Genomic DNA, 14,164 nt, shown 5'->3' with positions numbered 1-14,164 from the left:
TTTGGCCCAGAGCATGATCTTGGAGTCTCTGAGAGTCCTACATCGGGCTACCTGCATGGAGCCTGCTTCTCTCTCTGCCTCTGACTCTGCCTCTCTCTCCCTGTATCTCTCATGAATAAATAAATAAAATCTTAAAAAAAAACATATGAAAAATATGTTTATTTAATTTCACTTTTAAAAATCAAGTTTACTATTTTGGCTATGTAGGTTAGTTTTATTTTTCAAGTATATAAATACATTTGAATTCAAAGTCTAAAGATTGAATCAGAAATCACTTAGAAGTTTACTTTTGCAAATACAGAATTACATTGCATTTTACTATTAAATGCCTCCATTTTTCTCCAAATGCTCTAATTTTATCGGATTGGTATTTTATTTCCAAATCCCAAATAAATTAGTATGGCATACAAAGCCCTTCAACACAGGCATACAATACAGTCTGTCTAACCATTTGTCTATTTATCTAGCAAGATTAATCTCTCCATACAACCTATACAAAAATCAAGTTTGGTTATTCAAAAAACTCTTAAGAGTCTGTATTCTACCTTAGTGCCTCTATCTTGCCACCAAGATTGCTTTTCTTTTCCTTTTTTTTTTTTTTCTTTTTTCTCATCACAGACTCAAACTTGTCATCAATGTCCAAATGACAATGCATATTCTCCAATGGGAAGCACAGGAGAAAAAGTCATACTCATGTATACCTACTGTATTAGTAGTAATTTTTATAAGGTATTTCAGTTATTTGTACTCTTTGCTAGACTTTGTGCTCTTCCTTCTTCTTGAAAGAGGTTTAGTATTTTTAGACACAAAATACGTAAGAAAATATATAACGTGAATATAAGGTACACGTAGAGACATTCAGATGGAGGGGACTAGCTATACAGTAGTTTTTTTGAACAAAAATTATTTCAGAATCTGTATAAGATAGTAATTTAATCCTAAACTATTGCCTTGAGTTTGGCAAAGATAGCCAAATTAGCTGAAGTATGATAAAAAGTGCATTATCCATGATAGAAACTATGAAAATTCAGAAAGTCATTTATCAGTTAAGAAGGGGTCAAAAAATAGTTATGGGCAGAACAGTAAATTTTCAATGTAAGAAGAACAATGAATAACATTTTTTTCTTGGCAACCATTTGGTATTTTTAGCATATTTCTGCTTAAAGCTGTATATCTTGCTATTCAAAAGTTTCAACTTGAAAGGAACTGTAGTTGATCCAAAACCAAGATACTCTTCAATGTCTTATCTGGAAACTTTTCTACTCTGGTAAATGTCATTTCAAACTTAATCTCAAATAAAATACCACAATTTTTTTAATAAATTTATTTTTTATTGGTGTTCAATTTGTCAACATACAGAATAACACCCAGTGCTCATCCCGTCAAGTGCCCGCCTCAGTGCCCGCCAACCAGTCCACAATTCTTTATAATATTTAATTGTTCTGTGATTTGTTTTGATCTTCTCCTACAGATATGTGTTTTCCTTTATGAATTTAGAAATAAGCCAATGTACCTTTTTTCTGGTCCTTAAATATTCTGAGATGGCTTATAAATTTTTAATTATAAAATGCATAGGAAATAAATTTTATGAGATTGGTTACCTTTCCTGCCTTATTTGTCACTACATCCCCAGTTCCTAGAATAGTGGCTACAAATAGTTAAGTATTCACTAAATATTTGTGGAATAAACAATTGGATGAACCCATATAGAACAGAATAAATTATTTGCATTCTCATTGTAGAGGCAATTTAAACTAGTCTCTTATTAAAAAATCCTCATTAGTTTTAAAGTATTTTGATAGTCAGGAATGCTTTAATATGAGTCACCCTCAAAGACAATGATTTTGCTTGCTATATATTCCCCCATCTAAAGAGGATTGAATAATAGCCATGTCCTCTCTAAAGGCATGTAAGAAAATAAATAAATAAATAAATAAATAAATAAATAAATAAATAAATAAAATAAATAGATGATAAATAAATAAATAGATAAATAAAATAAAGGCATGTAAGGTGGCTTCCTCACTGGGATATCTTACGTCTGTTAGTTATTTTGCGTTCATATAAAACACATTGTCAGCAGCTTAGAGCAATCTGAGAACTTGAATGTAAAGAGTCAAGCAAGTTCTAGAACAGCTTTGTAATACTCTTCTCACATCCTGGAGGTTTTGATAATGCTGCCTCTTTCAGAGCTATATCTTATATTTCAAATGAGATTGAACCCAGTACTGTCAGCGAACTACAAAAATTAATTCAGCAGTTCTGAATTATGAATCAATTTAATATTGTAAATCAATTGTAATGCCAAATAATTGAACCCTGTTGAGCTTTTTTTGGTTTTTTAGTTTTTTTTTTAATTTATTTACTTATGATAGTCACAGAGAGAGAGAGAGGCAGAGACATAGGCAGAAGCAGGCTCCATGCACCGCGAGCCCGATGTGGGATTCCATCCCAGGTCTCCAGGATCACGCCCTGGGCCAAAGGGAGGCGCCAAACCACTGCGCCACCCAGGGATCCTGTTGGGCTTTTTTTGAATGTTGCAATTATAATGTACTAGGTAAGGCAATATTTACTCCAAAGTAAATAATTTCCATTCTCTATACTCTATCTATATATCTGATATGGCTAAAGAATAGTCTTTATAACATAAAGATCACTTTGCACAAAAATGATATAATTAGCAATATTAAAAATGTCACTCAGTTTACATATGAATTCGGTATAGAAAATGTAACACTGATGAAAATTAAATGGTTGCTTCATTTTCCTTAACTGCTGCTGGTCACATTGTGTCCTGAAGATATATATTACTTTCAAACTGTATGAATTCAGCTGAACAGAGGTAAGACGATATAGATGTTGTAAGTTCCCAGGAAATTTTTTTAGCTAACAATGAGCAAATTAGACTTTGTGCTACTACTGCTTTTCTTACTGATTTCAAAGATCTCTAAGCAGATCGTATAAAGCATAAAGAGCCTTGTAGAAACAGAAACATTCAGAAATAGAAAGTACATGAATGGGCAACAAGACCCATACAAAGACCACAGGGGAGCATACACCTGCCAAGGATCTAGATATGGTTGTGAGCTGTTGTCCCTATAATAACAGAGACATTGGTCATGGTGATGAGTTCTCCCTAGGACAAATGAGCATGATGTTAATGGTGGGTGAGGGAAGACATTCATTCTTGAGAAGATTGAGAGAATAAAAATAAGGAAAGAGGCATCATGTTTGAATAATAAGTGAGATTTTAAAATTGTATTGCTGGAAGCATTAAAGACGTAGTCATTTCGAATCAATCCTTGTCTTTGCTATTTGCTAGTTGTGTGAGCTTGAGTATTACTAATCCTCTCTAAAATTATTCATTTCTAACGGTGATATTGATGACAACTCTTTCTTATGATCATTAAGTCATAATATATATTAAGTTTTTATAATTACTGGTACATAGTGCTTAATTTAATAATAACTATTATTCCTTTTGCTTTGAGCCATTCCTTTTCAATCAAGTGATTGTCCAAGGCTTATGGTCTCCCTGAAGCATATGGCCTCCCCAAATATATTAGGTATATTTGAATGAGTGATATTGCCTTTTTTTATTTTTTTAAAGATTTTATTTATTTATTCACGAGAAACACAGAGAGAGAGTGAGAGACATAGGCAGAGACAGAAGCAGGCTCCATGCAGGGAGCCTGATGTGGGACTCGATCCTGGAACTACAGGATCACGCCCTGGGCTGAAGGCAGGTACTCAACCGCTGAGCCATCCAGACATCCCTGTCTTTTTTTTTTTTTTTTTTTTTAGAGCTCTGTAAGATGTTCCCATTTCTCCTTTGCTTATTGCCAAGTAATGGCTAATAATCACCCCATGCAAAGTACTGTGTGAAATAAGTCATGACATATTAACACAATGAGATGAAAGAACTTCTCTCCCGAAAAAGAGGTAAAATAGCACAAATATATGATAATAGTTAAAACATGGCAAAAGTGAGATATAGAATGCTAGGGCTATGTAAAGGACAATAAGATTACTTTGGCCTAGGAGGACAAAATAAGTTACTCAAGGAAGTTATCTATGATTACCTTGATGAATGAGAGGAACTGCCATGGGTAGACGGAAAGAGCAGATTTCCTTTTTTTAAATTTTTTTTTTTTAATTTAAGTGCAAGTTATTTAACATATAGTGTAGTATTCATTTTAGGAGCAGAATTTAGTGTTCATCACTTACATGTAACACCCAGTGCTCATCCCAACAAATGCCCTCTTTACTACTCATTACTCATTTAGCCCATCCTCTCACCCACCTCCCCTTCAGCAACACTCAGTTGGTGAGAGAACAGACTTTCTAAGTGGAAGGATGACAATGAAAAAAAAGTATATAAGAGGGAAATAAAAATTTCTTGGAAGAAACTTGGCTTCATTTGCTCACCGGAGACATACAGATAAAAAGAGGAAGATTATAGTAGGAAAATGTAATTGTGGCAGCTAGAATAGAGGGAGAGGAAACAAGAAACTGATCAGGAGGCTAGTTCATTAATCTATATCAAGATGAAACCAGGGATTAATGCCTGACCAGAATTTAAAAGAGAAGAACATTGCAAGAGAACTGGAGACATAAATTTGGAAAAATTTGACTACGAGCAAAGGTACGTGCAAAGTCAAGTAGTCTTTGATGATGATAAGGATTTATTTCAGAATAACTGCAAGAAAATTATTTAACTCTGCATTGATCAACTTAACTTTCTAATGTCATGGAAACATCCAGCTACATGTAGTAGATGTCCAACTACATGGATGAATACCTGAATCTCACTTTCTTCAATATATTAGCATTTTAATATACCCAAAGGCCAAGAAATATCATTTCATTTTCTCTGGGCTAACTATTAGAAACTGTATCTTAACTTTCCTACAGCAAGATAAGAAAAACAAATCTCTTAGGAAACCTTAAAAGTTATACTGAGGCAATAATATATTGCTTTTTTAATTGAAATTTATACATTTATTTTTTCTGGTTTTTAATTGATTCAAAAAACTTGTGTATATCATTATGACATACATATATTTTCCATCTTGTATTATTGATAAGACTAAAATTCCCATCTAATTAACATATGCCATTTGAATCCAGCATTAAGACTACAGCTTAAGTATCACAGTTACACAGAGAAAAAACATGTTTGCAGATAAGACTTGTGATGACTATAACAGCCTTGCCTTGAATTTAGAGAATGGTTTCAACTTCAAGAAGTGAAAAATTATTGAGTAATGATAGAAATAATTCATTGCATACATTAACTCTTTTTATCCCTCTTCTCTCTTGGAGAGAAAATCACTAAACATTAAAAAAAAAAAGAGTAAAAATTATCAGACTCTTCTAATCATACCTGCAGAGCTTTAACATCCTCAATCTCTAGAGAACAGCTTGAGGTAGAGCATATTATCTTATACTGCCTGGAGATATTTACACCTCCTCTATGTGTCACATACCCTCTATACCCACATACTTTATCAGAACTGCAACAGGAAAATGTTATTTGATGTTACCTGAGAATTTCCTTGCATATCTACAGAGCATGCAGGAAGAAGTTTTAGATTGCCATTTTTCATAAACTTAGGGATACCTATGAACCCTGTAAATATGAGAAATATTTGAGTTCAGTATCGTTTTCAGAATAAGAAATACAATTTTGAAAAAAATACTATGCCCTCAGAAACCCAGTAAACCAAACCCTGGCATAGCTTATTTGTGTTTGGGAATATTAGACATTACAACTTGATCCAATCTAACAACTTGTTTTGGTGTTGTTAATTAATATTCATTTTTAGTTCATGTTACATAAATATTTTAAATATTAACTTCACGTAGATAATACTATGAAAATAATTACATATTTATTTGTATATCAAAAATATTTATAAAACTAATTAGAAATTTTGGCTTAACATTAAATCTGTTAGCTATTTCCACTCATAGTTTTTTCTTGCTGCTTTTACTCCTATTCATTTTCCTTTAACATATTAGCATTTTAGATTAATATTTTCCTATCAAACAGCAATTACTTTAAATGAGCATTAGGAAGTGATTAAGGAATTAGGGGTCATGTGGGTACAACTTGTTTCAAATGGAAACAAATACTCCATATTATACCAGTTTACTTCACACAGACCCAGACTCTCCTGATTATATATTTTTAAAGATTTTATTTATTTATTATTTATTTATTTATTTATTTTAGACACAGAGAGAGAGAGGCAGAGACATAGGCAGAGAGAGAAGTAGGCCCCATGTAGGGACCCTGATGTGGGACTCTATCTGGGGACTCTAGGATAAACTCCTGAGCCAAAGGCAGACCCTTAACCGCTGAGCCACCCAGGGGTCCCTCTTCCAGATATTTTAAAGTAAATACTATAAATTGATCTTTAATTCAAATATAGATGGGCCAAAGAATAAATGCTTCTATTACCAATTCAAAGATCTATAGGCCATGTTACACCTTCATGAAAATAAAACTTTTTTTATATATGATTCAGGGTACATTTAGAATTACCTTACTATGAGGCTTTCAGAATAAATTAATTTTTAAAGAATTTTGGTTACTTAGTAACTATGGTGAAATATTTTTCAATTAAGGTAACATTTTTTGAGCCATTCATGTCATGGATAGAGAATTAGAGAGTTTACCCAAGGGAACCTCCCAAGACATTTCTCAAGGTCATGTTCTGGGAAACACGTTTGGAACTTTCCATTTCAATTTTAAGGGAGACTTAAAAATAAACCATAGCCATGAAATTAAAAATATTATGCTCATTTTCCTCTGAGGTATATCATCACAGTATCTGTCTCCATTAATTAAAATTGTAATTCAAAGAAATTTCTGATATGAGGGTTCTGTTGTATAAGTCTATTATGATATCTTCTCTTTTATCAAAATAAGTAAGTAGGAAATATCTCAGATAGAATTACTATTAACTCTCTTCCTTCTGTGCCCTCTCTTATCCTCCCTCTCTTTCTCTATCTCCCTGCATGTATATGTGTATGTGTGGGTGTATAGATAGATAGAGAGATGTATCATGCAACCAACTGCCTTTGTTATAAATATGAGAAGCATTCCAAAAAAGTTGCCTTTAACAGGAAAGGTAAACAAACAATAAGTACTGTTGTGCATCCATAGATAATTCCCTGTAATGGATTATGTTTATCTCACTCCCAATGACAATATTTGTTAACTCATGATACTTAGTAATAAGTGGATTTTTTAATAAAGTAGATCAAATGAGTGCCATTATTCATAATAAGCCAGTGCCATAATGTGCCATTTTCAAAGTTTTATAATTAGCCCTTATAATACACAAGCAATATTTTAGCTTTCAAAAACTTAAATAGTGTCAACCTCGCTGTCACTGGAAAGATGATTGCCAAATATGTGACCTACTCAATTTCTAATAGCTAAGTTTAAATATGGTGATCCATAATTTGGGCTCTTGAAATACAACTCATATGGGATAAAAATATCAGTAGCACCCTAAATTAAGAAATTGAAAAGATATACATAGATTTGTAAAGCAAAAATTATTGGTATTATTGGAAAATATCATTTTTTGCTTATAAATTATTCATATTTGAAATCCGCATTGATCAAATTTACCAAGTAGTGACCACTCTTCATTTATATATGTTTGACAAGCCAGAGAATCTATGATAAATCAGGCCAGGAAATAAAACCCTGGTCTTACTGTCACTGAATCATGAAATTGCTGTGCTAATGAACAAGACAGACAGACTAGAGGCCACAGTAAAAGTGAAGACTAATATTTATTTAACAATATTCTAAATTTCAGTACTCACATATTTGCTTAACTGCTGGGCTGAAAGAACATACTGTTGTTAACTTACTGACTCTTAATTCTCATTGTGTAATGTAGTAAGCACACAAAGAACTCCCAGCATATCATCAATGTCATTTATTTGTCCTAAGCAGAGATCGGAGGACCCCAGATACTACTGTAAGGATAATAATCATATGCCGTAATAAAGATATTCTGAATAGCAAGATGTTTCACTATAAGACGATACTCTATTCCTCAGAGTGCTGTGTAACTGTGGGTCACACTGTATTCTGAACAGAATGGGGTCACTGTCCCCTCGTATAACTCTTGCTCCACTTCTACCCTAGCAGAGCCTTAAGTGTACTAATATATTTATACTTCTTCATGTGTTTTCTCTGCCTGAACCACTCTCATAAAACTCTTTCATCTAGTTCACACTCACTTGTCCTTCAGTACTCAGCATAATCTCTGCCATTTATTGGAATCTGTTTCTTCCCTGATACAAGTCTATCATTCTGTATACACCTGTATTACACTATTAGTCATAATGTATTTTAAATGATCTTTAATTTATATATTTTTCTCAATAAACTCTCCAAAAGGAAGAGAAGGTTCATTTTTGTATCCTCCAGACATTCATTGTTTCAATAAATAAGTGAAGGAGTGAGTTATATCCAATATAATCTTCTAGTACCTATGTTTCTCATTATCTTCTTTAATATAAATCCATAAAAGCAATGACTCCTCCTAATATTTTAATGCATACATGTTTTTAATAATATTCTATAGTTATTATTTTAATTTTGGAGGCATTTGCACTATTCTCAGCATCATGTTAATTACTTTACCTACTTTATCTAATGTAGTCCTTGCAACAATCCCTTAAGATGGCTATTGTTAGTTATCTCTCTGTTAGATATGATAGCAGTGAAACTTTATTTATTTATTGATAGAGTGAGAGTGAGTGGGGTGGGGAGGGACAGAGGAAGAGAGAGAGTGAAACAATCTTTAGCAGGATCCACACCCAGCGCAGAACCCATCCTGAGGCTCAATCTTACCACCCTGAGATCATGCTGAAATCAATAGTCGAATGCTTAACCCACTGAGCCATACAAGTGCTCCAAGCGAAACTTAGTTTAAAAGATTTTGTTGAATATTTCAAAACTTGGAGCTAGTAAGTAAGAGCTGAACTAAAATCCATCTCTCTCTGAAAATAAAGTCTGTCTCTTAGGAAATACAAATTTCAGATATATGTTCCCCATAAATCTCACCCAGCTTTTCCGTCAAGTCTTTTGGATGCCTGTTACTTATTATATCATTTTAAGATAGCCTTGTGGTGTCAGCCCTAATGGAGCTGATGTTTGTGTTAGGGTTTTTATTTCCCAACACTCTAAAAGCTACAAAACTTCAAGTTACCAATGTGCCATTGCATTACATAAATAATTCAAAGCACAAAAGCCCTGGCTTCTCAAAAGTAAATAAAATGGGACCTTCCCTGACTCATGTGTCATACTTTGTTATTTGGCCCTAAATGAGTACTGTGTAAGTTTCAGTGTGAACGCGGTTTTTCTCACTTCTAATTACAACTCCTCTCTCCATAAGTTCTAGGCATGTTTCTAAGGAGCTGGATCAAGTGACAAATGTCTAAAAGAGATAACAAAGAACCTTTCTCTTATCTCATCATCCCAAATATATCCTCTTCTCACTCTGTTTCTAAAAACCTTATTGGAAGTTTTGTAGTAAAAATTGACTTGGTTGAATTTATTTACTCTATGAAATCTCACCAGTTCATCAGTTATATCTAGCCTATCTACATTTCACCAATGATTCATCAGCTCCTATACTACTGTGGGCCACATTTTGGGTACTCATTAAATATTTGTTGAGTAGATGGATGAATGGAGTGCTTTTCTCAAACCGTATCTCTACAATGACACCACCCTTGTTACAGTTAGGGTGTGCTTTCCTTCTTCCTTTCCATCAGGGTACTCTTTCTCTCTTTCCAACACTAGCAGACACAAGCATGCACACACAGACATACACATTAAGTGATATATGGAAAGGGAAACTGATTATGTTCAGAGTCATTTAAATAAGCTAATTTAACCAAGGTCTAGCAACAGTTTCCTAACTTCTATGCTTTATTTGACATTTTCATTCTTTTTAGAATACATTTCTAACTTTCTCTACAATACTACCTATTTGAAAAAATAATAAGACATATGTCATATATCAGCCTTACTCTAATACATTCTCTGATTTCCCCAAAAAGAAAAAAAAAATCTTGAAAAAATGTCTCATTTTTAAACTTATCTGAAATTTGGATTTATCACTGAAGAGATATGATGTTAATAATCAACTTTGATTAGAGATAACTAAATGATTAGAACATTAGGAAGTATAGTAAATAATTATGTACAGGAGTTGAATTGAACCAGAGCTACTGAGTGTTAAAACAAAAAATAGTGTATTTTTGATGATGGTGGTAGATAAGGTGTAAGGAAACCAAGAGGTTAAATTGAGGAATATGTTGTGTTCAGTAAAAAACCAAACTTCAGAAACGGCATTAAAGACAGTGGATGAGTGCTGGGTGTTAAATATAAGTGTTGAATCACTAAATTCTACTTCTGAAACCAATACTATCCTATGTGTTAACTAACTTGAATTTAAATAAGAACTTGAAATAATCAAAGACAGTGGAAATCTGAGGAAGCCAGTGGATTAGAGACAGAGCAAACTGATGTCCAAGTAATATAAGACTCCAGTAATAACTAACCAGAGTTTACTAGTAGAAGCTTTGAAAGCCCTGAGCCTGGTACTGCTGTGAGACAAAAGGCTGAATGTTGCTATATATTAGTCTTAATATCAACAACATCTTTTCTTTGGGGATTGCTAGAATTTAAAAACTGTCATGTATTCCTGAAATAAATTTACCATTTTATGGAGAGAAGAAAGTTTGGGCTCTGAAATTTTCTTCAAGGAGTTGAAGAAGAAGAGGTCTTTCACTGCTTAGGTACACATGATGGATCGATTGTTTCTTTGGTGTTGAGTTCAATAAGTTCTTTATAGATCTTAGAAACTAGCCCTTTATCTGATATGTCATTTGCAAATATCTTCTCCCATTCTGTAGGTTGTCTTTTCGTTTTGTTGACTGTATCCTTTGCTGTGCAAAAGCTTCTTATCTTGATGAAGTCCCAATAGTTCATTTTTGCTTTTGTTTCTTTTGCCTTCGTGGATGTATCTTGCAAGAAGTTACTGTGGCTGAGTTCAAAAAGGTGTTGCCTGTGTTCTCCTCTAGGATTTTGATGGAATCTTGTCTCACATTTAGATCTTTCATCCATTTTGAGTTTATCTTTGTGTATGGTGAAAGAGAGTGGTCTAGTTTCATTCTTCTGCATGTGGATGTCCAATTTTCCCAGCACCATTTATTGAAGAGACTGTCTTTCTTCCAATGGATAGTCTTTCCTCCTTTATCGAATATTAGTTGACCATAACATTCAGGGTCCACTTCTGGATTCTCTATTCTGTTCCATTGATCTATGTGTCTGTTTTTGTGCCAGTACCACACTGTCTTGATGACCACAGCTTTGTAGTACAACCTGAAATCTGGCATTGTGATGCCCCCAGCTATGGTTTTCTTTTTTAAAATTCCCCTGGCTATTCGGGGTCTTTTCTGACTCCACACGAATCTTAAAATAATTTGTTCTAACTCTGAAGAAAGTCCATGGTATTTTGAAAGGCATTGCATTAAACGTGTAAATTGCCCTGGGTAACACTGACATTTTCACAATACTAATTCTGCCAATCCATGAGCATGGAATATTTTTCCATCTCTTTGTGTCTTCCTCAATTTCTTTCAGAAGTGTTCTATAGTTTTTAGGGTACAGATCCTTAACTTCTTTGGTTAGGTTTATTCCTAGGAATTCCTTATTCCTAGGAATAAGGAATTCTTTCAATTCCTTATCTTATGCTTTTGAGTGCAATTGTAAATGGGATTGACTCCGTAATTTCTCTTTCTTCAGTCTCATTGTTAGTGTGTAGAAATGCCACTGATTTCTGGGCATTGATTTTGTATCCTGCCACGCTACCAAACTGCTCTATGAGTTCTAGCAATCTTGGGGTGGAGGCTTTTGGGTTTTCTATGTAGAGTATCATGTCAACGGCAAAGAGGGAGAGTTTGACCTCTTCTTTGCCAATTTGAATGCCTTTAATGTCTTTTTGTTGTCTGATTGCTGAGGCGAGGACTTCCAGTACTATGTTGAATAGCAGTGGTGAGAGTGGACATCCCTGTCTTGTTCCTGATCTTAGGGGAAAGGCTCCCAGTACTTCCCCATTGAGAATGATATTTGCTGTGGGTTTTTAGTAGATGGCTTTTAAGATGTTGAGGAATGTTCCCTCTATCCCTACACTCTGAAGAGTTTTGATCAGGAATGGATGCTGTATTTTGTCAAATGCTTTCTCTGCATCTATGAGAGGATCATATGGTTCTTGGTTTTTCTCTTGCTGATATGATGAATCACATTGATTGTTTTATGAGTGTTGAACCAGCCTTGTGTCCCAGGGATAAATCCTACTTGGTCATGGTGAATAGTTTTCTTAATGTGTTGTTGGATCCTATTGGCTAGTATCTTGTTGAGAATTTTTGCATCCATGTTCATCAGGGATATTGGTCTGTAATTCTCCTTTTTGGTGGGGTCTTTGTCTGGTTTTGGAATTAAGGTGATGCTGGCCTCATAGAACAAATTTGGAAGTACTCCATCTCTTTCTATCTTTCCAAACAGCTTTAGTAGAATAGGTATGGTTTCTTCTTTAAATGTTTGATAGAATTCCCCTGGGAAGCCATCTGGCCCTGGACTGTTGTGTCTTGGGATGTTTTTGATGACTGCTTCCATTTCCTCCCTGGTTATTGGCCTGTTCAGATTTTCTATTTCTTCCTGTTCCAGTTTTGGTAGTTTGTGGCTTTCCAGGAATGCGTCCATTTCTTCTAGATTGCCTAATTTATTGGCGTACAGCTGTTCATAATATGTTTTTAAAATCGTTTGTATTTCCTTGGTGTTGGTAGTGATCTCTCCTTTCTCATTCATGATTTTATTAATTTGAGTCTTCTCTCTCTTCTTTTTAATAAGGTTGGCTAATTGTTTATCTATCTTATTAATTCTTTCAAAGAACCAACTCCTGGTTCTGTTGATCTGTTTCACAGTTCTTCTGGTCTCGATTTCATTGAGTTCTGCTCAAATCTTTATTAACTCTCTTCTCCTGCTGGGTGTAGGATCTATTTGCTGTTTTTCTCTAGCTCCTTTATGTGTAAGGTGAGCTTTTGTATTTGAGTACTTTCTAGTTTTTGAATGGATGCTTGTATTGCGATGTATTTCCCCCTTAGGACTGCTTTTGCTGCATCCAAAAGATTTTGAACGGTTGTATCTTCATTCTCATTAGTTTCCATGAGTCTTTTTAATTCTTCCTTAATTTCCTGGTTGACCATTTCATCTTTTAGCAGGATGGTCCTTAACCTCCCTGTGTTTGAGGTCCTTCCAAACTTCTTGTTGTGATTTAGTTCTAATTTCAAGGCATTACGGTCTGAGAATATGCAGGGGATGATCCCAATCTTTTGGTATCGGTTCAGACCCGATTTGTGACCCAGTATGTGGTCTATTCTGGAGAAAGTTCCATGTGCACTTGAGAAGAATGTGTATTCAGTTGAGTTTGGATGTAAAGTTCTGTAGATATCTGTGAAATCCATCTGGTCCAGTGTATCATTTAAAGCTCTTGTTTCTTTGGAGATGTTGTGCTTAGAAGACCTATCGAGTATAGAAAGAGCTAGATTGAAGTCACCAAGTATAAGTGTCTTATTATCTAAGTATTTCTTCACTTTGGTCATTAATTGATTTATATATCTGGCAGCTCCCACATTTGGGGCATATATATTGAGGAATGTTAAGTCCTCTTGTTGGATAGATCCTTTAACTATGATATAGTGTCCCTCTTCATCTCTCACTACACACTTCGGGGTAAATTTTAGTTTATCTGATATAAGGATGGCTACCCCTGCTCTCTTTTGAGGACCATTTGAATGGTAAATGGTTCTCCAACCTTTTATTTTCAGGCTATAGGTGTCCTTCTGTCTAAGGTGAGTCTCTTGTAGACAGGAAAATAATGGATTTCCTGCTTTTTAATCCAATCTGAAACCCTGCGCCTTTTGATGGGGTCATTAAGCCCGTTCACGTTCAGAGTTACTATTGAGAGATATGAGTTTAGTGTCACCATGATATCTATTCGGTCCTTGTTTTTGTGGATTGCTCCACTGGACTTCTTCTTAAAGGGGAATTTTAAGAGTC

Source organism: Vulpes lagopus, chromosome 1 (genome assembly GCF_018345385.1).
Source record: "Vulpes lagopus strain Blue_001 chromosome 1, ASM1834538v1, whole genome shotgun sequence".
Classification (NCBI taxonomy): domain Eukaryota; kingdom Metazoa; phylum Chordata; class Mammalia; order Carnivora; family Canidae; genus Vulpes; species Vulpes lagopus.
This window is presented reverse-complemented; position numbering follows the sequence as displayed.